The following is a 26,224-nucleotide window of genomic DNA, read 5'->3' on the forward strand; positions in this document are numbered from 1 at the left end:
CATAATGTTTTTAAAAGCATAATTAAATTTTGCATGACCTCTGAAGAAAAAGCATGGTAGGGGTTGAATATCCCTGAGGCCAACAATTTTTGAAAATATGCACTAACTCTCTAGAAAATTTTACATTCACTCAAGTACATTTTATGTATATATATAATGCCTCATTAATTTTGTTACGTAAATTAAGAGTAAATAAAATTTCAATAAGAAGTGCTAGGCAACTAATCCAATAAGAAGCAAATAAAATTACAAACTTGATAAGCAAACAAATTATTTTTAAGTATTAAGGAACATTCATTTTCACATAAATTACATGAAAATAAAAAACATCTTTATTCACTTAAAAAGTCCATATGATTTCTACTTGGTAAAGTTAGTTTTTGTTCCTTATGAAAAAAAAATTGCTTTTATTAAAAATATTAAGTAATTCAAGCCTACCGTTTAATATTATAAAATATTCATTCTATTAGGCTATAATTCTGCTGTATTTCATACTATTTCCCCAGTGTCTAGAAGAAAGCCTTATAGTCAAATAGTAAGTCGGTGTTTAATAAAAATTTGTGAAATGAATGCTACATAAATGAACAGTTGTCACTGTTAATATAAAATCTAACATTACCAAAGGATTCAAATGTGCCAGGAACTATGCTAAACTCTCTATTTTGTTGGTTTTCATTCTCAGTCTTATTCGAGAGGAACCACTGTCATCATCATTTTAGAGATAAGACTAAGTTCAGAAAGGCTAAGTAAATACCCAAGGTTAAAGCTGCAAATTTAGAAAGTTTAAGGATTTAAAACCCAGTTCTCCCTCACTGCAGAGCCTTGTGCTTAAATCCCTATTCTATAATAAGAACAATAATACTAGCAGTGATAAAATAATAATAATGCTGAGCCATTCCTGTGTACCACACATGGTTTTAAGCCTTCACATACGGTAAAATTCATTTAATCTTTACAACAGTCTTATAAATAAGACACTACTATCCCCAGTTCACAGATAAGCACACAGAATGTGTTATTTTGGTTCCCCCTAAATTATTTCCAATTATTATGCTTGTTTTTATCATGGCCCTTTTTGAGTAATAAACCAAAGAAAAAAAGGTATAGTTATGGTCTTCCCCAAGAAGTTTGTCTCAAGTCCTACTTTTGGTGGGACCCTAACTAAGGCATAAACACATAATAAAAATATCTTCTTCTGAGAAACTGAAATGTGCTAGGCAACTAATCCATATTATTATCAGAGTCCTCCTAACATTCTCAAGACAGATATGATTATCCCCATTTCATTGATGAGGAAACTGAGGCTGCTAGAGATTGCCCAAGCCACAAGCTATCTATTGCCCAAACACACTATCCAATGACTACTGGTACTTCTCATTGTCTGGAGATAAAGATTTTCCTGGAGCTTTGGCAAACTAGAAGTAACCCATCCTTGAACGCTCTGCCAAAGCAGCCTCTTCCCTACATGCCTTACCACTGTGACTTCAACGATACATCAAAGCAATAAAGACAGAAGGGGCACATATCACTGGAAAGTGAAAGTGAAAGTCTCTCAGTTGTGCCCGACTGTTTGCAACCCCACGGACTTTACATTCCATGAAATTCTCCAGGTCAGAATACTGGAGTGGGTAGCCGTTCCCTTCTCCAGGGGATCTTCCCAACCCAGGGATCGAACCCAGGTCTCCCACACTGCAGGCAGATTCTTTACCTGCTGAGCCACAAGGGAAGCCCATATCACTGGCATTCTTCTCAACAGAGAACCCAGAATACTTCCTAAATAACAAATCCATTAATGGTTACAAGAACTTATTTTCGCTCCTCCATCTCACTGAATACAAACTCACTTGCCTTCAGTAACATTAGTGCCTACAGCTTTGCATTTTTCATGTTGTATCACACGCAAAGTTAATCAAATTCACTTAAAGGAACACCTCATTATTTCTCACAACTTTTCTGAGAAAACAATACTGTCTTTGTTTTGTGAAGCAGTATAGAGGCAAAGGCACAATGAAAACAAATGCTGAGATCTTCCCTATTGGAGAGACCATGTTTCCTCCCGACGCTTTGTCTTCAGCGACCCCTGGTTCAGATTTAAGGTAAGAAGGTGCAGCAGCCAGTGACAGTCCTGAGCAGGGTCTACCCTTGCCAAGAACACGAAGCTCTTCCCTGGCCTCAATTTACAAAGAGCTCTGCACAGAAAGAGTCCTTATAAGAACTAAGGAAAAGTCAAGCTTGAATTTCAACCCAGTTAAAATTCCATAGTGATGTGCACATTCCACCATAACAAGAGCAACAATTGCTAGCTTAAAAAAAGGGAAAATGAGTGTATAAATGAATGAAGGCAATTAGTGGCAAGCTAAAAGATAGGCAACTGGTTTTATTGCCCTTCAAGGGATAGTATTTAAGTCATAATCTTAAATCAGTCAGCCACTGAGCCAATACATTTCCTACTCCAATTCAGAGTAATGCGTAACCAAAACTTTTATATATCATTACTTCTCTGAATGTTAATTCAAATCTGACTCATCACTTAGTAAGAACTATTCAATTATCATAATTATATATAACTAATCCAGTGCCCATATGTGCAAGTGTTATCAAAGCATACTAGAAATGACTTCACCCAAACCACTTCTGCAAATATGTTATATTTAGTATTTCCTACTTGTTACTCCAGAACTAGACAAAACCAATCTATTCCAAAAATAATTTGACCTGAAAAAGATTAAAAGTACGTAATATTCCTAATTACTCCTAATAAACAAACGAAGGTTCTAGCTGGGTTTTTCCTTGAAATTCAAATGAAATCTTAGTAAGTTTAATTTTAACATATATTTTAATCAACATGAAGAATTTAATTCAGAGATTCAAGACAGTGGAAGAGATTTAGAATTTATGCATGTTTCTTTAAGGTGAGCAAACACACCACTGCATATCTGACATGTGACAAAGCTCTTGTCTTTAGTTACGTCCCTTAATTGCTCTAGCAAGAGCTGCACGGTTCATGGTAAAGCTGAACTGAATGAACTTTTAATGACTGTATGAGTAACTGAGATATGGCTGAAAGTCAATGTTTAAATTGAATTACTTTCTAATCTTTCAAAGCTAAGAAACACACAGCTGAAAAAAGAACAGAATAAATATCAATATAGTTTGCTGGAAACATCAGTGTAAGGAAGGCCCCAGAAGCTCTTCATTAACAAAGATGAAAAAGGAAGCAGATGCAGATATCCCCAAACCAGAGACAGTCCAAATACCTCTATAATCGTGCTTTCATCAAATCCCCTCATTACCAGTTCTACATACATCCTCAAAACTAAACCTAAATTAACCCCTAAACATCATCTTAACATCAGTTGTTGGTATCAATAAAAAGTAATTAAGGGAACTAATATCAATTGTGACACTAAAGATGAATAGCTGCTTTCTGGATGTAAATAATCACCAATATTTACTGCAAGCCGACTGCATAACCATCCTTAGGAAAACATGGAACTTTCTGAGCATTTTGGTGATGGTCATGAGACATCCAAATAAATAGCTGAGAGCAGCAATTTTTCTTTTTTAATAGTTTGATCTGCTAAACCCAAATTCCCTATTCACTCCTCCCCTCTCCCACCTGACAACCACAAGGCTGTTCTCCAAGGTGGTGAGTCTGTTTCTGCTTCAAAGGTAAGTTTATCTGTGTCATATTTTAGATTCCACACATAAGTGATATCATATGGTATTGGTCTCTTTCTGACTCAAGTTCTGAATAAAGGGTAAAGGCAAGAGCAATTAACTGAAAGTCTTTTGATGGTCATTCATTTAATGGCTATGTACTGAGCAACTAGAAGCTAGCAGAGGATAGCGTGGTACACAGGAAAGACAGGACGCTAACAACAAAGGAGATTATAGAACATATGAGTAATCAAACCCTTTAACTCACAGTTTTGATGAGGGTTCTGAAGGGGGAAAATAGGTTGTAAGAGAATAATTAGAACTCAAGGATGATCTAAATTAGATGGAGAGAGAGCCTCTCTATGGAGGTGAACCAGATGGAGCTATACGTGGCAGACATACCAAGTGTGCTGTGGGGCAAACATGAGGATCACTGGTGACCTTGTCTTCATGGATACAATGATTTACTTTTACTCCCATGCCAGTTCTGCCTCTATACCTTCAGTACCACACCTACAAGTTAGGAATGCCCTTGTCTCCCATCCCCTCGACTCCCCAGAGTCGCAATTCCTCCTTCAACCTCTTTGCCCCTTCACCCCTCCCAGCTGAGTTTCTCGCTGGCTGGCTGGCTTGATGTGTAAATGCGTAACTCTGTGGTCCTGCTGCACTATGATGTCAGGGTCAGAGGAATGAGAACCAGTCAGGTGACACACACAGAAACACATCTCAGCACGGATAAATCAGTTTGGCCGAAAAAGTTTTTCTTGATGCTACAGAACTAAGTCTACAAACACTGGGCAAAATTTATTTTTCTCAAATTTAAGTATTATATTTAAAATTTATTTAAGTAAACACATTTTTAATTTAATTCCCTATAAACTGATTCTTTCCAATAATTTATGCTTAAAGTCAGCCTACCTAAAATAAAAATGAGATTTATGCTATTGTTACTACTCTTTAAGAGTGTTTAAAGTTTGATGATACCCTGGCTATTACACTAGATATTACATTAGATGATACCCTATTACAATAATATTACAACACAATATTCTCTTATGTAAAATATTTATAGTTAAAAAGGTGAACCAACCCAAGCCATATTTTTCTTATACATGATACAAATAAATCCAAACTATTAAGAAGATATCAAAATTATTCTTCCCAATACTAATATCATGAGAGGGTTTGATATTAAAAGGAAATAAATAATGTAATGTATTCCAAAGAGTTGAGTAAGTCAATACACAGAAAAAAAATGTAACAGCTGAGGACAGAGAACAAGGCTGACATCTGACTTTAGAGTCTGAGGACAGAATATCAAAATGTGAGTTATATCCTTAAAATCTACAATCATTCAATGATGCCAGTTGGTATTCATGGTTCTCCTTAGCCTTGGTTCAAAACATTGAACACAGACTTTTAATAAATGCCTATTAATACAAAGAACATTCTAGAGGTAAATGGTAACTAGCATGGGTTTGTCTTTAGAATGTAGATTATGAAGCCACAGTTGAAGTACTGGAGGAAATAGAAGGAATGACAGCTCTCATCTCCATCCTAAGCACTATTTTCGTACTTATTTTTATGTTCATGAAGTCACAGGAAGGGGAGACAGCAAGGAAAATACATCGTTAAGTGCCTACCCTGTACCACACACTTTTCATGCACATGATCTTATTTCAACATAATGCTCTGAATCATCTGCATTTTATGAGGAAACCAAGGTTTAGAAAATGTTACCAGCCTCTTGAAGTAGTAAGAATCCAAACCCTGGTCTAACTGACTCCAAGCTCAACTTCTTTCCATTACACCACACGGCTGGAGTAGAACATCAGGATGAGAGCTTGGGAAAGGCGGGGAGAGGAGACAGATGGAATTTGCTTGGCCTCAAGCACTAAGACTCTCTGATCTAAAATCAGAGGTGATGCTTGGCTTATGATCAATGAAGACAGGCGAGAGGGAGGGAGTTACTAAGCATTGTCAGGAAGACACTCCCACCCCAATTCATTTTTTCTTCCTTCAAATAATCCTTTCAAGTTGTATTAAATAGAATGCAGGGAGGGAGTTTAACACAAAGGAAAAAAGTACATGTTCTAGAATCAGATTCCTCCTCTTCCATTCTTCCCACCACTCCTGGTTTGAATTATGAAGCACCGGATAAATTCCCTTAGAGGAAAACAAGTGAGTATCTTAGTCACTCAAGTCATGTCCGATTCTTTGTGGCCCTGTGGACTGTAGCCTGCCAGGCTCCTCTAACCATGGGATTTCCCAGGCAAGAATATTGAGTGGGTTGCCATTTCCTTCTCCAGGGGATCTTCCTGACCCAGGGGTCAAACCTGGGTCTCCTGCATTGCAGGCAAGACTCCTTACTGTCTGAGTCACCGGGGAAGCCCGAACTGCCCTGGAGGTTTCTCACAAAAATCTCTCTCACAGTCACGGCCTGCACCTGAAATCTTGTCCAAGTAATTAATATCTTGCCCCTTGGCCACTAGAGCATATGTCAGAGAAGATGGCCCAATACACACCATTGTTCCAAGTAAACAAGTCACACGAGCTTTGCGGAAGGCTGTAGTCACCTGGAACAATCAATCCAGGAAGCTCTTTCACTGTTTTCTGAGTAACAACAAAATATTCACTCAGGAATTCACCCCTTTCCCTCAACAGAGATAGCATTTTAGTTACGTGTCAACCTAACATTTTTTAAAAAGTATATTTTAAACAACATATTAAGAATGCTCCAGCTCTCCAGTGACTAGCTTTCTGGAATTCTCAAATTACAGAACTCTTAGCTAAACAAAACTAAATTTCAAACCTGTTAACAGAATCAGTCCCTCAATAGGCAACAATAAATGAACACAATAGAAAAGACTACTGGTTAGGTCCCAAAGATCAAGGCTTTTTCACTCTATTATGGATGTTTTAACACTGTGTTAATTCAAAGACAATAAGAGCCACAGATGACAAATAAAATGACTTTTTGGTGGGTGAGAAAATCTGTTGAGAAAAAGCCACTATAGCTCTTTTTGCAAAAAAAAAAAAAAAAAAGACTCACATCTTAACTACTACAGAGCATATTATAGCTACAATACTTCATTTTATTTTGGAGGATAAATAAATGAGTAAAGAACAAACTACTATCTATAACTTTTTCAAGATACAAAGCTCTAGAGCCTGTGCTTGGGTAATTAGCCATCATCTTTACCTACACATTTTTTACCTTTGCCTGTATGTATGATGACTACAAGTCATCAAGAAGAAAACTGGACTGGGACTTTCCTGTGGTCCAGTGGTTAAGATTCTGAGCTCCCTGTGTAGGGGACTCAGGTTCCATCCCTAGCCAGGGAACTAGATCCTGCATCTGCAACTAAAAACTGGTACAGCACCCCCTCCCGCCACACAAAAAAAGAATAAAACTCGACGACTGGAATGGTCAGTTTTATGGGCCAGCTTGGTTAAAGTCCCCAGTTATTCAAGCAAACACTAATCTAGGTGGTATTGTAGAGGAACATCTATAATCAACTGATTTAAGTAAAGGAGATTATCCTCAGTTAATCTGGATGGGTCTGACTCAATCAGTGGGAAGGACAGAACAGTGGTTTTCCTGGGGAAGAAGACATTCTACCTGTAGATTACAACTTCAGTTCTTGCCAGTTTTCAGCCTGCCAACCTGACTTTTGGACTTGTCTAGCCAGCTTCCAAAATCACATAAACTCTCGCTTGATTAGTTGCTCCCAACTGTGCTGTAGAAAAGGGGAAGAAAAGGATGTACTTAAGGATTAAAATTTGCATGTACGTCTGCTCAGAAAGAACCCCTTATCGCCTGTAGTTGTAAGGTGGAGATTTCAAGCCTAGAATCTCAAGCTATAAATTGCTGAATTACAGCACAAATTGAATTCCCAACCTTGCAGAACATCTTTATTAAAGTGAGGGCACTGATTGGCAAGGAATAGGATCCTGAAAATTGAAATAGATACATCTGGGAAATCCCAATGAAGCAGAGGATTTCAGACCCTTAAATTCTACTGACTCATTCTCCAACAGAATCCACCCTCCAGTCCATGTGATAGATTAACCCCTGCTTTGATTGATGAACCTGTAATAGTCTCTCCTGAGGCATCTGCCTTGCAGATGCTAATTCTCCTCAGGACTTATCCCTGCCAGCTCTCTTTGTTTCTAGATTTACAACTAGACTCAAAGGGGGCCTCAAAGGGTGACCACTATGGAAGTATGCTACACACCAACTTATTCCCCACAGAAAAATCTGAGGAACACATGCATGAAATAATGGATATTAAGGGTGTTGGATAATTGCAGAAGGAATACAAAGTTGAGTAAGAATGAAATCATTGATATAGGCTCACTAAACAGAGATTCTGGATTCAACGTTTTAGCTCAAGGGGCTAGAAAAGGGTCTAGCATTTTGTTTGGTTGGTTGAAAAATGGGCCAACATTACATGAAGTCAAAAGACCAGAACTGAATGTCTTGGTATACTGAAGAATAAATGTCAAATAGCTTTATCATGTAAAACCTGCTTACCTACCCCTTGAGGCCAAAGGACATGCCTTTAACTATGACTGTAAGAAATATATTTGTGAGAGGAGCCCCAGTATCCTTGAAAAACTCTGAGGTCACTCTTTTCTACAGGTCAGAAATTACAGTGGGAATTGCTGTCACTCAACCGGGATCCCTAAATACAACGGGGAAAACTGGGTGCCAGGGCCAAGCGGCAACACTGAATCACCAAAGAGATGTCATTGCTATAATGACAGAGCCAAAGCTGTAATCAGAACAGTCCTGCAGAGGGACACTATAGTGTTGGCTGGTTGATCATGGTGTCCCCAGAAAATAAACAGATGGTAAGCTAATAAATTCCATTTGATCTGTGTAAGGATAAAATTTCTAGGACTAACGAACAGAGGTCTATGATGAATCATCAAAACAGTTACAACCTCTCCATCAGTTTTCAGTTCCTAGGGGCTCTTGAATCCATTGAGCGAAGGGGAGACTAACTCCCCTTGAGAACCTGCTACACTGCCAAACAGCCACATCGTTGGTCTTTTTCCCAGCCTTCTTTTACGAACACCAGCAGCAGGCAGAGATGCTGCTTGGAGATCTGGCAGGCCCTGACAAGTGACTCAAGGCAAACCCCGAGGCTTTTGGAACAAAGCCCTACCTTCCTCTGCAGGTATCTACTCTCTTTTTGAAAAACAGATTTTGGCTTGTTACTGGGCCTTTGCAGAAAATGAATGTTTAATCATGGTCCAGCAAGTTACATGAGATCAGAGCTGCCCTTCAGGAACTGCATGAACTGGTTTCTGTCTGATCCACCAAGCCATAAAGCTGGGAGTGCATAGCAGCATGTCGATACTGGAAGAGGTACATATGAGACTGGGCTCAAGAAGGCCCTGAAGACATGAGTAAATTACACAAAGAAGTGGTCCAAATGTCTATGGCCCCTACTCCTGCTACATCATCTATGCTTTACTGGTCTGTATCTATTGCCTCATGGGGAGTTCCCTAAAACCTGTTGACTGAGGAATAGAAAACCTGGGCTTGGCTTACAACTGGTTCATATGACACATGGGCACCAAAATGACCAGCTGTTGCACCACACCTCCTTCGTAATACATTTCTGAAGAACCATGGTGAAGGGAAGTCTTCCTAGAGAACAGAACTCCGGACAGTGCTGCTAGATGTTCATACTGTTTGGAAGGAGAAATGGCCAGAAGTATAAAACTAAACTGGTTCATAGGCTGCGGCCAATGGTTTGACTGAATGGTCAGCAATTTGGAAAGAAAATGATCAGAAAACCAACAGAAGGTAATCTGGGGAAGAGGTGTATCAACAGACCCCTCTGAATGGGCAAAGATGTGTCCCATGCACTCGCACGGAGGTTCGCCAAAGGGTGACCTCAGCAGATGAGGATTTTAATAATTAAACAGTCAAGATGACCTATTATTCTGTGGATCTGTGTCTCTTTTCCCAGTCACTACTGTCACTGCCCAAAGGGTTCATGAACAGCAACCATCAGGGCAGAGGGAAAAATTATACACAGGCTCAGCAACATGGAATTGAACTCACCAAGACGACCCTGGCCATAGCCACTGCTGAGTGCCTAAGCTTTCGGTAGCAAATACAACACTGAGTTCCCAACAAGGCATCATTCCCTGGGATGATCAGCCAGCTATCTGGTGGCAGGTTTATTATACTGGACTTCTTCCATCATGGATGAGGGGATGAGTAGGAAGAAATGGATGAGTAGGAAGAAATCCTACTGCAACAGACACTCTGGATACAGAGCTGCTTTCCCTGCAAGCAATACTTCTGCCAAAACTACCACGTGTGGATGTACAGAATGCCTTATCCACCGTCATGGTATTCTACACGGCATTTTTGTTTCTGATCACGCTTCACAGCAAATGAAGTCTGGCGATGCTCATTCGCTGGTATTACAATTTTATCCATCATCCTGAAGCAGAGAGCATGACAGAAGAGTGGAATGGCCTTTGAAGACTCAGTTACAGTCAGTGCTAGCAAGGTGGCAGTAGGTGCCAAGGCTCCAGGAAGAGCTTATAAATACTATAAGTCAGCATCCACTGGTGTGATTCTGTCTCCCCTAGCCAGGATTCATGGGTCCAGGAATCAAGGGGTAGAAATGAGAGGGACTCCACTCAGTATTATCCCTAGTAATCTGCCAGCAAAATCTTGCTTCCCATCCCTGTAATCTGTTGTTGTGCTGGTCTTACTTTCAAAGAGAAGAGTTCTTTCACCTGGAGACACAGCAATGATTCCACTGAACTGAGTAAAAACTGCCACAGGTCACCTTGGGCTCCTCAGGTCTCTGAATCAACAGGCAAAGAAGGGAGTTTGTATACTGGCTGGAGTGATCGATCCTGATTATTAAGGGGCAGTTGGGCTGTGCTACACAATGTAGTAAGAAAGACTACGTCTATAATACAGGAGATCCCTCAGGGCATCTCTTGTTACTATCGAGTTCTGTGATTAAGGTCAAGAAAACCATAATTCAATTCACAAGCCAATGAAAAAACACATAAAAGAATAATCAGTGGCTCAGACTCTTTAGGAATGAAGGTTTGGGTCATCCCTCCGGGAAAAGAACCATAAGGGGCTAAGGTACCTGCTTGAGGACAAAGGAAATGATGGAATATATGGATTGAGTAGTGGAAGAAAGGAGTTATACATACCAACCATGACCGTGTGACCAGTTTCAGAAATAAGGACTGTTAAGTTACTCATCTTCTTCGTTTTTCTGTTATTTATGTTTGTCTAGGTGTCTCAAATATTTGTTGATTTCTTCCCTCTCAAGTGCTTGTCTTCTAATATATTAATAATAGGTAACTTTATATCACGGTATTTAAGTTATGTCTATAAGAAGAGTGAACCCCCAGGGACCTTGCCCCTCTCCTGGGGAAAGGGTGAGCACACTTTCAGTTATACACAGTATAGCTTTAATCGTGTTAGGCATAAGTATGACTTTATTGTTGTTATTTATTTTGATATTAAGTATGATTTAAGGAAATGTGTCTGGATGTCAAGTTGACGAAGAGTGGACTGTGATGATCAGTTTAGGCTGTGATCCCCAGTTACTCAATCAAACACTGAATGAGGTGTTGCTGGGAGGGAACTTTGTAGATGTGATTAACATCTACAATCAATCAATTTAAGTAAAGGAGCTCATTCTCAAGAATCTGGGTAAGTCACATCCAATCATTGGTTGATGTTGGTTGAGTCTTGTCAGACTCTTACAACCCCACAGACTATACCCTGCCAGGCTCCTCTGCCCATGGAATTCTCCAGGCAAGAATATTGGAATGGGTTGCCATTTCCTTCTCCAGGGGATCTCCCCAACCCACGAATTGAACCTGAGTCTCCTGCATTGCAGGCAGATTCTTTGACTGAGCTGTGAGGAAAGCCTGATCCAATCCCTGGAGAGGTCTTAAGAACAAAACTATTTTCCCTGAGGAAGGAGCAACACCACTTGTGGCATTAGCTTCTGCCCTAGAGTTTCCAGCCTGCCCTTCCTGCTTTAAGATTTCAGGCAGCCTCCACAAATACTTAAGCCAATCTCTTGCAATAAGTCATACTGGTTCTGTTTATCTGGAGGAACTCTAACATAATTATGTTCAGATTCTGAAGGCATATAAGTGAGACATATTAAAATGATTTCCACTTAAAAAAATTCCACTAAAAAAGGGAACCTTTGTTATCCATTGTGATTCCCAAGGGTGTACCAGAAATATAGTGTTTCTATGAATACGGTAGAAATTAAGATATGTAACTAAAACCCTGTTATAAGTAATTTCCTCCAAAGACACAGAGAAAGTCAGAATTTTAAGCTAGATTCCATAACAACCAAGTTGATCCTGACCTTAATTATATAAATTAACTCTTATTTGATAAATGAATGCTTAGTTTCTCTATACAATATCCAGTATCACAAAGAAAGTTATTAGAATCATGGATTTTTTCAATTGAAAACACTACTTGGAGAAACAGTGATGAAGCTTTGGAATTTCATAATAACCAAGTAAATGCTTTTTTAAAGTGGACATCAGCCTAAGATTTAACTGAAAACATAAGGAACAGGAATGCTTGGATCCTGTTTTATCTGAGGATTTTTTCCTTTAATCACAAATATGTCAGTAGGCGTAAAATCTAGATCAAAAGCAGAAAGCTATTAAAAGCTAAGACACAGGTCAAGAATCAAAATTAAATTTTCTCCCTGATTCCTTGGAGGTGGAGGTGTCAGTTTGATGCAGAGCATTCCCAAGTAACATAAGAAGGTCTGAAATGACTCCCAGGAAAAGGGCCAGGTAACACTCCATGTCATTATAAGGAAATTAATTTCAGCAGCTTCCGTGCCCTTTCCTCCTCCATTTCAAGCAAAGCTCAGCCAGAAACAACCACTTACTTGCTAATCCTCTCATTTTATACTCTTTTCTCTGAAAACTTCCTGCTTAGGATAAATCCAAGAAGAGTAGGAAATAACAGCCCCTCTGTATTGTATGCTGCACTTAAGCTCCCTGTGAGCAGTTTCAACTGCATGGAATTCATTCTGATTTGAAAGTTACTGCAAGCCATATAAAAGAAAGAAAGAATGGAAAAAGGTAAGGCCAATTACATCAAAGGTGACTTCTAATTTATTAGCAATAAAGTAAAGCACAGTTGAGTAATTAACACCTTTGTGTTTTTCATTTTTTGAATGACAGTCACATGAATCTATACTAAGGATGATCAAAGGTGGCATCTAAAAAGACTGACCCCATTCCCTACTCCGGCAACCCTCCAGGCCAAACAACCCTCAAAACTGAAGGTGGCACAAGGCCTCTTTCACCTGTGGCCCCACATAAAGGCCCCTGCTCTAATGCCCTGGCTGATACCCTCTTCCCTCCAAATGGCCCTCAGCACTAGTCTAGCCAGTTTTCCCAGGGCCTGGATTTCATTCTCCAGCCCCAGCTCCAACCCTGGGGCCATACTGTGATCAGACCTCTCTGTTTATCTGCCTGCATATCTCCTGCTTGCAGACTCTGTGTCACCACAGCCCGCCCACCTTCTGGGACACCATCTGCCGCCTCTTGCTGCTCAACTTGGACTCTGCCTGTAAGGACAGCCTCCTGTTGTTCTCACCATCCTCTCCAGAAGATAAAGCCACTTAGCATGGCTGGACTTTCTCCCATGGGCTAGAACCGAGTTCCCATTTCAGTGCCTCTTTCACCACTGAGGCATGTCCTGTCTTTAAAAAACAAGCTAGTCTGTCCTTCTACCACCACTCTTATTCTGACATTACACTGCTCTAAGAACTACAATATATTTCAATTTTAACAAGTTTCAAGCTTAATTAAAAGAAGAGACTGAGAACTGCTTAACAGAGTTATGGGTGTGTGATAAGCTTAAAAAGATAGAAATCATGTACAAACCTGTACCAAGAAAACCTGATAAACAGTGGAATTTTTTCACTGACACTACAGAGGTGAAAAGAAATAGTCCAATTCAATTTTTCAAACAGATTGCCATCCAATAGCACATTGAAAAAATGGAAATTAAATAATGAAATAAATTAACCTTTCAGAAGGTAAACAAAATGTCTACATAATACCAACACAAGTTCCAAACCCAGTTATAGAGATTGTCTCAGTCAATACAGTTATGAACTCCATAGATATTTTGGCTATATTTTAAAAAATTAGTTTTGCACATGCCCCTTAATTTAAAACAAACAACAAAAAAATCACTGCTGTTAGACCATATAGCCACTGATACTTTGCTTAGAAACAATATTTTCACCAGCATCAGGTTAATAAATTAAAGGTACACTGGAAACAAAGGCAAGAAACAGAAACTTAATATAATCTTCAAACTAGAAACACTCTTGTAGAAATCAAACCCAATGAAGTCCAATCACAGTCAAGTTTTATTAAACAATCAGTCATATAGACACTATTTTAAAGTGAAAGTTGCTCAGTTGTGTCCGACTCTTTGCAACCTCATGAACTATACCATCCATGGAATTCTCCAGACCAGAATACTGGAGTGGGTAGCCTTTCCCTTCTCCAGGGGATCTTCCCAACCCAGGGATTGAACCCAGGTCTTCCACATTGCAGGTGGATTCTTTACCAGCTGAGCCACAAGGGAAGCTCAAGAACAGAGTGGGTAGCCTACTATTTTAAGTGTTCTATAAATATCAATTGATTTAATCTTCTTAATCACTCTATAAGAGAGGAACTACTGTCAGTTCCATTTTACAGATGAGAACCTAACCTTGACACAGAGAGGTTAAGAAATTCAGCAGGTAACAAATGGCACAAGTGGGACTAAACTCTGGTCAGTGACTTGATCCACTGCACTGTTCTGTTATCTCCAAATGACTTGCTAAGACTCAGGCAGCTGGATGGTGGCAAAGTCAGGTCCAGAATGGAGATCTGACTTCCAACATTCTCTTTCCACCAATGTTTCCATGTCATTCAAATATTCCACTAGTGTCAGAAAGACTTTGAAATCTCATGTTTATCTGCCTGGATAATAATAATAAATTGTCACAAGCAAAACAGCTATAAGAAAAATTTTAAAGTACTGCTGAAATTACAACTTGATGGATTGGGAAGATCCCCTGGAGGAAGGCGTGGCAACCCACTCCAGTATTCTTGCAGAGAGAATCCCTGTGGACAGAGGAGCCTGGTGGGTTACAGTCCATGGGGTCACAAAGAGTTGGACACAACTGATCGCCTAAGCACAGCACAGCACATTCATTTAAATACCAAAAACAGACTCTATGGATTAACATCATTTTCAGGGAAGGGGCTTGTTTTAAGTTGCCCCCTAGCAGTCAGCTCACAAAGTTGAGCCATGTTCTGTATGACATATTAATAGCATCTAACCACCAACCAAACAGGGCTTCCCTGATGGCTCAGATGGCAAAGAATCTACCCACAGTGCAGACTGGGTTTGACCCCTGGGTCAGGAAGATCCCCTGGAGAAGGGAATGGCTACCCACTCCAGTTTTCTTGCCTGGAGAATTCCATGGACAGAGGAGCCTGACGAACTACAGTCCATGGGGCAGCAAAGAGTTGGATACAACTAAGCAACTAATACTTTCACTTTTACCAACCAAACTAAACCAAAGAGGAATCTTCACAGATAGGTGATGTGGATACGACCTTGAGGGACACTGTCCTTTTAGTTACCCTGAAGTGGCCATGCCCACATATGGAACACTGACAATTTTAATAGTAACTACAGCTAAACTATTCATGACGTCTTTCAATGATTTAAAGATACAATACTTGAGACAAGTAATAAAAATCAGTTCATGTGCAGCTTTTGGACAATGACTTCATCTTTTCAAGAATTATATCCTTGACCTTTTAGAGCTGTGTTTTATAATAACCATAAGCACTATGCTTCCCTACCAATGGATTTTTCTTTTATGTGACTACAATCTCTGTGCTATTTACAAAGTATGATTATATGCTAATATTAAATTAATCAAAAGTGTTTTGTGTTCTCAAGCACTTGTAAATTAGGATTTTACAGAGCCAATTTATTTGTAAAATAATCAAATTAACTTAATTTTATTAAGAACATAATTAGATGAAATTTGACAATCTACACATGATAAATTTTCACTTTCAATGTATCACTTAACTTCTATAAAGTGCTTTAGCAATTAGATATTATTGCCAGCAGGCAGTCAAGAAGACTGGTTTTATGTATCTTATAAATGTATAAAATATCTTGTAAAAACAAAAACAAATTTGAAATGAGTAAAACTTTAAAATATTTGCAAACTTTTCAATCCGTGGAGTTATATTAGTTTAAAAGTTTAAGGTAAAAATGAAATGATGAATTATTTGTCCCAACTGTACATAGGATAAATGATATAATTGCAAGACCACCTTCATATGAAGAATACCTGAGACTGGGCCTTAATTTCTGTTAAGAAAATTACAGACTTGAGTTGAAACTAAAATCCCCTATTAGTGAGTCAGTCTTTTGCCTCCTGTACGATCTTGGCACATCCAAACCTTGCTGAAACAGACATGTCATCTTCATTAACTAGCAACTGTTAACAAGACAAGTATAGGGCAAAGGTAAGCAGACAAGTAAATGGAACAGATGACTTCTGGTCACCAGTGAAAACTGATTTACCTGGCCACATTCCACTACCTCTTGGGATAAATGGGACAGGGTATCTTATCCAGTGGGAGCCTGGGCAGGGAGAGAACAATCATAACGGGGAAAAAGATGGATTAAAGCTAGCCTATAACCAGCCATTCTGAAGGCAAGATAACAGCAATTTCCTGATGAGCTAACTCTAAGAATCCATTATCTTACTTTTCTACATCTTTATTAAACATCCAGTCCATGATGAAAAGAACAATGGACTGGAAAGCATTCCATGTTTTTCTTATCCCATGCAAGTGTTTGATTTTGAGATTTAGGCTGGTATTTCAAGGACTAATCACTTAGCACCTGTGTAACCCAAAGTCATATCTCCTGCTGCTGCTGCTGCTGCTAAGTCGATTCAGTCATGTCTGACTCTGTGCGACCCCATAGACGGGAGCCCACCAGGCTACCCCGTCCCTGGGATTCTCCAGGCAAGAACACTGGAGTGGGTTGCCATTTCCTTCTCCAATGCATGAAAGTGAAAAGTGAAAGTGAAGTCACTCAGATGTGTTCGACTCTCAGCGACCCCATGGACTGCAGCCCACCAGGCTCCTCGGTCCATGGGATTTTCCAGGCAAGAGTGCTGGAGTGGGTTGCCATTGCATTGGCTTGATTCCTTTGTATGTAGGCTAATCCTCCATTGTAGTTTGTCTGGGAAAGTCCTAGTTTATTTACATTGTCTTGACTTCCCATCTGGGTTAGCTTTTGTCATTTTCAAAAAGTCCCGGTGTTGACAATACATAAAGACATAAATTAGCATGATTTTTTTCCCTTAAATCTTCCAGCAATAACATCCTCCCATCTACGGGCCAAATTTAGGAGTAAGGAAGGCCACTAAATGTGAATATTAATTGTCTTATCAAAAAACACACTGCTATATTTCATATGGATAACCAACAAGGACCTACTGTATAGCACACAGAACTCTGCACAAAGTTATGTGGCAGCCTGGATGGGAGGGGAGTTTGGGGGAGAATGGGATACATGTATATGTACCGCTGAGTCTCTTCGCTGTTCATCTGAAACTATCACAACATCCCTTGTTAATCGCCTATACCCCAATCCAAAATAAAAAGTTTAATATAAATAAATAAAATGGCAGAGTCCAAGCATTAAAAACCCCATAAATTTCACCCAGGAGAACAGCGCTAGAACTATATATAACTACATAGATCTCAATAACACAGTGTTGTGAAAAGTACTGTGGCATTATTTCTGTAAATTTTAAAAACACAAGCCAGGACTAAATATTGGAATGGTTGCATAAACATGTGGGTAAAAGTATAAAATGGATTGGAACAATATGCACTAATTCAGAGATACTTCTGAAAGGAGACTTAACTAATTGTACCATTTTATTTCTTTAAAAAGGAAGACTTCAAGCGTATGTGTCAATTCTGAGAGGTGGGAGTTGATTTTATGCTTTGTTCTTCTCAGCATTGTTTAAATGCCTCAATATGTAAGTTATACTAATAAAACACAGAACATGACCTACCAAAACAGTCTAAGGGTTAAGTGCAAAACTGGTGGGCCTCACTCCTTAGAGTCCTTCATTGCACTGTCTTTAAGGGAGCCCTTCCCATGTCAATGTTCTCAACCACAGACCCAAGAGTATTTTGTCTTCAGTGATGAGTCAATCCCAACACTCCATCCCCAGCCCCTCACCATTTCATGCATGAATCCCTGTACCACTCTCGTTCCTAGTGGTACCAAGCTTCTGGAACCATCTCAGGTACCAGAGGTAGCCCATTATAAAATTTCAGGCAGTCTTTCCTTTAATTCAATATATCTTTCTCTGATTCCCATCCACTCAGCCTAGTTTTGACTCCTCAATCATGCAAGTGATGGGCCTCATATAACTGAAGAAAGTTCGCACGTCATACCTGAGGACCTTCCCAGAGCACTAAACATCAGCCACTCCTGATATGACGCCCTTTGGGTCTCCTCATAGTCCTCTGGTCAATTTTTCTCCAGATCTTTAGATCTCTAGATCCTGCAGTTCACCTTAGCTCTGCATCCTCAGTGCTCATAAATGGCACAGAGTAAATGGGGCAAGTGCTCAATAAACGCTGAATGAAAGAACGAGAAAGTGAGTTTTGCAAACAACTAAGCAGTAAATGGCAATTATTTTGATCACTAACAATTAGTGCTAAAGTGTCATGACCACCACCTTTCTTTGTATATATTCCCCTTTCTTTCCTTTACAAGAGTGTCTGTTTGATTTGTTTGTTGGTGGTCTGATTTGTTTTGTTGCCTTCAAACAAAACTGATTTGTTTTTTCCCTTCAAAAGTCATGGCTCTGTTTTTTTAAGTCTTCAAAACTGACAGTCTGGCTAGCATGAAAATTCTTAAGATTTATCTCTTTATCTTTAGGGTGTGCTTGTTTGATAGTGTTCCTCTTATTTAACACAAAATGGCTAAGCTTCTCTTTTGCTTTTATTATTTATAACAAGAAAACACTTTACACATCTCTCTTGGTTACTCCAAACTTTTTTTCTGAGGATGATCAATAATATATAAACCAAGTATAGGGATTTCCCTGGTGGTCTAATGGTTAGGACTCTGCAGGGCGGCACAGATTTGATCCCTGGTCAGGGAATAAGATCCCACAAGCCATGTGGTATGCACAAAAGAAAAAACAAAGATAAACTAAGTGTACATCTATGAAGAAATAAAGATATATGCTTAAACCAGTATTTTGTTTAGCAGGGTTATTAGAGCTTATTTTTAGATTCAGGCATTTCCAGGTATGTCTCATAAGCCAGCAGGATGGACCCACAAAGGATATAACCTTTTGAGTACCTTAAAGTCCTTATACGGAGGACACTGATGATGGCTGTTAGCCAGCCCCCAATACCTCTAAGCTTCCTGAGAAAAAATCACCTATTAACAATCTCACCCCTTGTGTCAGAGAGGGAAGAACCTCTTTAGAGTTGGTGGACAAAGAGAGCTGAAGAAACAAATTTGATCCAGGAATAACAGTTGGGTTAGAATAGAGGAGAAGGGTAACGGAATGCAGAACAGTGGGCAATCTGAACCTAGAAATGGGAAAGCACACCGTGACGTATGGGAAGAGATGGGGTGGGGAGGGTCTTTCAGGTGAGGGACCACCAGCAGAAAAGCATGGAACAGGAGGAATGACCTCAGGAGCAAACAGCAGTGACCAGGGACACCCAGAGCGATTGAATGTGAACAGAAAGATGAGGAAGTTGATGCGCCTGCCGTTTACTCTTCTCACAAGATATTTGGGGCTTGTCTGTCTATGTGCACACTCAGTCATGTCTGACTCTTCGCGGCTGCATGGACTGTAGCCCACCAGGCTCCTCTGTCCATGGGACTTTCCAGACAAGGATACTTCAAGTGTTAGTTGCTCAGTCGCGTCCAACTCTTTGCGGCCCCATGAATTGTAGCCCATCAGGCTCCTGTGCCCATGGGATTCTCCAGGCAAGAATACTGGAGTGGGTTGCCATTTCCTTCTCCAGGGGATCTTCACCACCTAGGGATGAAACCTTGTTCTCCTGCATTTCAGGAAGATTCTTTACCATCTGAGCCACCAGGAAAGCCCAAGAATACTTAAGTGGGTTGCCATTTCCTACTCCAGGGGATCCTCCCAACCCAGGATCTTCCCACATCTCCTATGTCTCCTGCATTTGCAGATAGATTCTTTACCACTGAGCCACTGGAATAGTCTATTTGGGATTGGAGTCTAGAAACTTTTCTAATAGGGCCCAGCACAGAAAATGACTGTTTTGTTTATTTTAGTGTGAATTGACTGTCACAGTCCAGGCTGATATCACCTGGGATATTTAAAATAAATCAAAGCTTTATTTTTCTTTTTTCCCTTGTTCATTGATCATAATACATTTTGTTTTCCCACTTGTCCTAAAGCCCCAGCATAGAAGGAACAAAGCTACTTTAGAGGGAGATAAGGAAACAACTTTTCTTGCACCACTCTCTACAACAAAAACTCTCTCCATTTTATCCTTGTGTCACTCTCTGCAATTATCCACCACACAATTCAAGACAGAAAACTAGAATTATTTCACTTTTATTAGAGATAAAGTGTTTTAACACATTGTAAAACTCCAGACATTACTCAATGCTGTAAATCACTTCTATTGAAATGAAATGCCCTGGCATATGTATGAATTATACAACTGTCTAGCTGAAATTCCTTATTCTCTTGTATGCTGCAATTCTAATTTACCTGACCTTTTTAGGTGGAACAATCCTAACTTCCATGTCATTATTTGATCTTCTCTAGAATTTCATCTTTGGAATTTGCTCTGTGCCTACAGCACAATAATGAATGAGCACTATTCCAGAATGGGCTTTGCTTTATGAAGCCTCAAAACAGTAGTGCATTTGGGATATTAGTCAGCACTTGCTGATTTATTCATTCTATCCTGAAAAGAATTTTCAGATCCAGTGCTAGGCATGCTATTTGAGTCCCCTTTCTGTTTGTATGTAAAAGAAAGTTTTAGTATGTCCCACAATCAAGTCTATCAATCTCCACTTATGGTTTTTGCCTTTGATGTCATATTAGACCAGATTATATTTGCCGATTTTTCAGTTATATCTCATTATGTTTCTTTTTCAATTAATCTAATATTTATTTGTATTTCATATAAATAAAAGATTCAAGGTTATAATTTTTCCTAACAATAATTCACCATTAGGATTCTGTTCTTGTAATAATCAATACTTTCTCTACCAACATGAAATGTAGTCTTCATTGTATGTACCCTTGTATGCTTAAATCTGTTTGGAGAATTTTCATGATGATTTAGCTTCTCCTAAATCTTTATTTTAGGAAAAAGTAACATACTGAAATACTGTCTTAGTAACAGTAATTTTATGTTTTAATACTTGGAATTAGAAGTTCTTTTTCATTATTATTCTGTTTCAAAAATTTGCTTTTCCCAGTCTATTCATTCTTCCAGATGAATTTTAATAATCATTTTGCCAACTTTGCCCTAAAACTCTTTTTATGGTCCTATGTGGAATAGCATTAATTTTATAAATTAATTTGGGGAAGCTAGCATCATTACAATATTTATTATTCTTATCCAGGAATATAATATCAATCTCCATTACTGCTAATCTTATTTTGCATTTCTCAATCAAATGCTATTTTCTTCATTTAAGTCTTATACATTTCTATTATAGCTTACTCATAGATATATGATATTTCATTATTATTATAATGGCATTTTTCATCATATTTTCTATTTGTAGCTATTATAGAAAAGTCAATTGACTCGCACATATTTATCCTCTGTATGGCCACTTAACTGAAGTTTCTTATTCTAACAGCTTTTCAATTAATTTTCTTGGGATTTTTAGTAAAAAAAAAAGTATATATACACTCTTTTAAGGGAAAAAGATGTCATCTCTTTGCTAATAACCATGAACTTTGACAGGCAGTATATCATATGATTTAAAATTAAAGACTCGTGAGTTAAGCCACTTGAGTGCTTATTTAGCAACACAACTTATTAGCTGTGTGATCTTGGCCAAGTTACTTAGAATCTCTGGGTCTCAGCTTCCTAATTATAAAATGAGAATTACAGTGGTCAATATTCCCTAGTTATGAAAATTAAATGAGTTAATACTTGTAAATCATTTAGAACAGCTTCTAGCATATATAATAAGAATCTTCTAAATGTTAGCTATTTAAAAAAATCATTGCATTGACTAAAATCTATAGAACGATGCTAATCAAATATAAGTGATGAAATAGGACATGTTGTAAGCATCTAATGTTTTTGTTTTTCTTGCTTTTCACAATTTAAAAACAGCTCTCTATTCCTATGTTACTATATTTCATAAATGTGTATTCTTAAAAGAAATATAGTTGCATTTTATCAAATGTCATTTGGAATCAGGAAGTGAAAAAATCCATAGTTTTATACTTTAGTCTATGACTATGAAATTATAATAAATTTCTCAATATTTAATCACTTGCACATTTCTAGAAGAAACTTCATTTTGCTGTATTATTCTATTTTGTTGATTTCTACACTACTATATTTAGTATTTCAGTGAATTTGTTATATTCTTTTTGTATCACTTTTATTATTTTTAAAATTTTTTGTTTTTTAGTTAAATGCTCCTCACTAAATGAATCAGAAAAATGTTTCATCTCTTTTTTAGAGTTCATAGAATAAGGGATAATGTGTTCCTTAAAAATGTATGTTTTCAACCATCAACTATAGATACCTGATGAAAACAAGATACTTTTTAGCTCATGCCAAATCTCCCTATCCAAGGTGGTCAAGGACACAGGCGTAAGCATCAGACAAAATCAGGCTCAAATCCTAACTTCACCACCCACTAGCCAAACGTGTGCACTTGGCAAAGTGCACTTTTTCACAAGGAATGACTATGCTTCCTTACTTTCTCCACAGTCATTGTGAGGATTACAAGAGATTATGTTTAAAAGCCTCTACCCACTCCACCCACAATGAAGACTCAATTATTTTACGTTAGTTTCAATTTTTCTCAAATACAAAATTAATGTTTATAAATGTACTTGCTGTTTTATCTTAGTATGGAGATTCCAGTCGTTTATGTAGAAATATAAATGCTTTCTGATAAAAATTTTTGTCATATTAGTTCGACCTTTTATTAAAGGTAGATTTCAATTTCCACTGACACAAACTTAAAAAGTTGACATAAAAGTACTAAAAATGCTCAGATGACACAAGAAAATGAACCCACTGCCACTGTTTAAATGAAATCACAGCGGGTTAATAGGAAATCTGTATTGCTTTTTAGAAACCCAGGCAATGAGCCCAAAGCAAATGTAATGTCTTCCATTTTCCTGTTCCCTTGGAGCTCTGTTCTCACCAAGAGTGGGAGGAGGCTTCCTGCAGTCTGAGACTTACTCCATGGTCTCTGGTCTGCCATTTAACTGTAGCAGGGGAGCAAATTTCTAACTCCCAGTGGGAAAACACAGCACTGAGATGAGAGAGGCCATCAGCAGCACACAGAAAACTGTTTCTCAAAAAGTATTTGAGATTTATGTCTACCAGTTAGTGTCATCAAAACTATTTCCTTCTATGTACTGATTATGAAGCTATCGCTATGGTCTCTAGGGAGATCAGTATTAGAAGAGTGGTAAATTTACAGGCTTCCCAGGTGGCGCAGTGGTAAAGAATCTGCCTGCTAACGCAGGAGATGCAAGAGATGGGGGTTTGATCTCTGGGTCCAGACCCTCTGGAGTAGAAAATGGCAACCCACTTCAGTATTCTTGCCTGGAAAATTCCGTGGAAAGAGGAGCCTGGAGGGTTACAGTCGATGGGGTTGCAAAGAGTTGGATATGACTGAGCACACACACAAGTTTATAGGTAATATTATACATTTTTCTTCTGTTCTAAGAATATAAATTTAAAACTTTATCTTGGTGGGCTAGCTGCCTCTGTTACGTACAATTTAAATAAACACAGCTAAGAATGTAAATATCACACCAAGCTTAGTCTGTGTACTAATCACTGGTCCCTGGCAGACACTGGATGGAAATGTGTAGCTCAAGTTCTCCGCATGCATGCTATTAATTTGACATTAACAATAGATTCTATCAAGCTTCCATTTAACCATATTGATTTGTTTTCTAAAATAAAGACTTCCCACTTTACTTTTCCTTTGCTTTCCTCTGGCTCTATAGCAACAAAAACATTTTCAGGGACACCCTCAATAGCAGGATTGATGGATCAAAAGTATACCCACCTCTATCTCTTCTGCCCCCTGTGTGGCCTCAATAACTTGATGGTTTCCAACTAACCCCAGATTTCTCTTGATTGAGTGCCTTTTCAGTATACCATGACCCTTGAAGGAAACAAAGGGGGAAAAAAGATGTATTAAGATAAACATCCTTTGTTCCTTGTCTGTTTTGGAAAAGAACAAATGGTTCCTTGGGCAATAACATCTAATTTAATGACAAAATGACACACAATTTAAAAAATAACATTCATTGCTATTTTTTCATTCCTCATCCTGACTTCTTTTATTCGTTTCTGACTTACAATAAGAGCAGGATAAATTTCCTTGAGTAAGCAGCTCAGCACTCTCTTATTATTTTGTTCCCTATTTAAAAAAAATTTTTTTTTTTGCCATTATTATTTTGTCACCTATTCAAACCCACCAATTGTACTTGGATCAACTTTTCTTGTGTTTTGCCCCAAGACCGTGTAATGTGAACGGTCGGAGACATAGCTACTAAATAGTAAAATCAACAACAGAGCAAAATACATTGCTTTCTTCAGCTTTTCAACTTTCCACTGAAAATAGTTTCAGTAGCTGAGTGACAGCCTTCCTCAGATGTGTGACTTTAAAAGCCATACATCCCTGCAGTTCATCTTCGAATTTCAAGGACAAGGAGCAAAGACATTGTTTTTCTCAATTATATAACACAGTGATTGGAATTCTGGGAGAGAAAATCCACCCAATAAAACCTGGCCCACACACAATGCCTCAACATCGAAGGGTAACTTGAAATTTTGCTATGAACAGGTATCTGATACACTTGCATGGTTTCCTTGTTCCTATCCTTTTAGGTATTTCTATATCGAAAGCCCCATTTTAAAACTAATAACATGGAAAACAACTGAGTGACTTTCATTTCCATAGCCACTTCTGATAGAGATGGCTACTACCAGTGGCTGGGTAAACCAGGCTCCCTTTCACTCAGGCAGTCTACATATCTGAACAGACACATGGCAAGTGATTAGTTGTCCTAGATGAGAGAGCCATGTTTCATCTTATGGAGATCATCTGTTCCTCCTATAAAGCATGGAGCCAGAAACATCAATATTCCTATGCTTGTATGTGCTAACTTTACTAGGGTCATTCAGAGTAGGAGAGTCCAGTACTGTTTGCTGTTTTCTTCTTTCCTTTCTAATAAGCCACCAAATTCTATCTATACCAGGTTCATGCTGCTGCTGCTGCTAAGTCACATCAGTCGTGTCCAACTCTGTGCAACCCCATAGACAATAGCCCGCCAAGCTCCTCTGTCCCTGGGATTCTCCAGGCAAGAACACTGGAGTGGGTTGCCATTGCCTTCTCCAATGCATGAAAGTGAAAAGTGAAAGTTAAGTTGCTCAGTCATGTCCGACTCTTAGCGACCCCATGGACTGTAGCCTACCAGGCTCCTCCGTCCATGGTATTCTCCAGGCAAGAGTACTGGAGTGGGTTGCCATTGCCTTCTCCGATACCAGGTTCATAATTGTCCTCACATTCATTCTTCAATTCCATTCCCACAGACACCATCTAATTCCACTCTCCTCATCCACACCTGCCTCCACCCCAATTCTTACAGACATTATATCTCTCACCAGTCTTCCCAGTTTAAGAAATGCTCCTTCTAGTCCATATTTTACAGACCACTCACATTGGGACAGTAACTGAATTTGTAATTTGTGTAAAACCTAGGAATTCTACGTGGTAGTAATATTTTACCATGATGCTCAAATAAAGTCTTTTCCTCCAAACGCCAAGAGCATCATGCTAACCATCTTTCAAGCTCATTTGCAAATAATTTCATTACTTTTCTCTTTCCTTTGCTTCCCACATTTCCTTACAGCTTACAAGTATGTCAGTAAAAGAAAATCCTCAGGGCTTGTAACATCGAGGCAGAAATACTCAAGTCAGTTCTAGCTCCAGCTCACCCCTGTAGCAGATGCTGACTTTGAAGACTTATCTTTTTTCACAGGTAAATGACAGAGCCTTGTTTATCGAATGGGGATGAAAATATTTACCCTGCTTATCTCTCCAGGCTGTTCTGGGAATCAAGAAAGATCACAGATGATAAAACACAAATACACAATGTTATTGTATTACCCTCCCTGAAGTCCTGCATAAGTAAAAAATGTGCTTCTT

The 26,224-nt window shown here is 38.7% G+C and overlaps 1 protein-coding gene across 4 annotated transcripts in view; it reads right to left on the reverse strand.

Moving 5' to 3' along the window:
- Positions 1–26,224, reverse strand: part of PKIB (cAMP-dependent protein kinase inhibitor beta) — a 114,063-nt gene that overhangs the window by 63,079 nt on the left and 24,760 nt on the right. For 2 of the 4 annotated variants that reach the window (XM_043890401.1, XM_043890399.1), the window contains exon 2: positions 24,077–24,175. The exons of the other annotated variants lie outside the window; for them this stretch is intronic. The gene's annotated coding sequence lies outside the window, so the exon portion shown is untranslated. The remainder of the gene's footprint in view (positions 1–24,076; positions 24,176–26,224) is intronic. 4 annotated transcript variants of the gene reach the window in all.

The sequence above is a fragment of the Cervus elaphus genome, chromosome 28, assembly GCF_910594005.1.
Source record: "Cervus elaphus chromosome 28, mCerEla1.1, whole genome shotgun sequence".
NCBI lineage: Eukaryota > Metazoa > Chordata > Mammalia > Artiodactyla > Cervidae > Cervus > Cervus elaphus.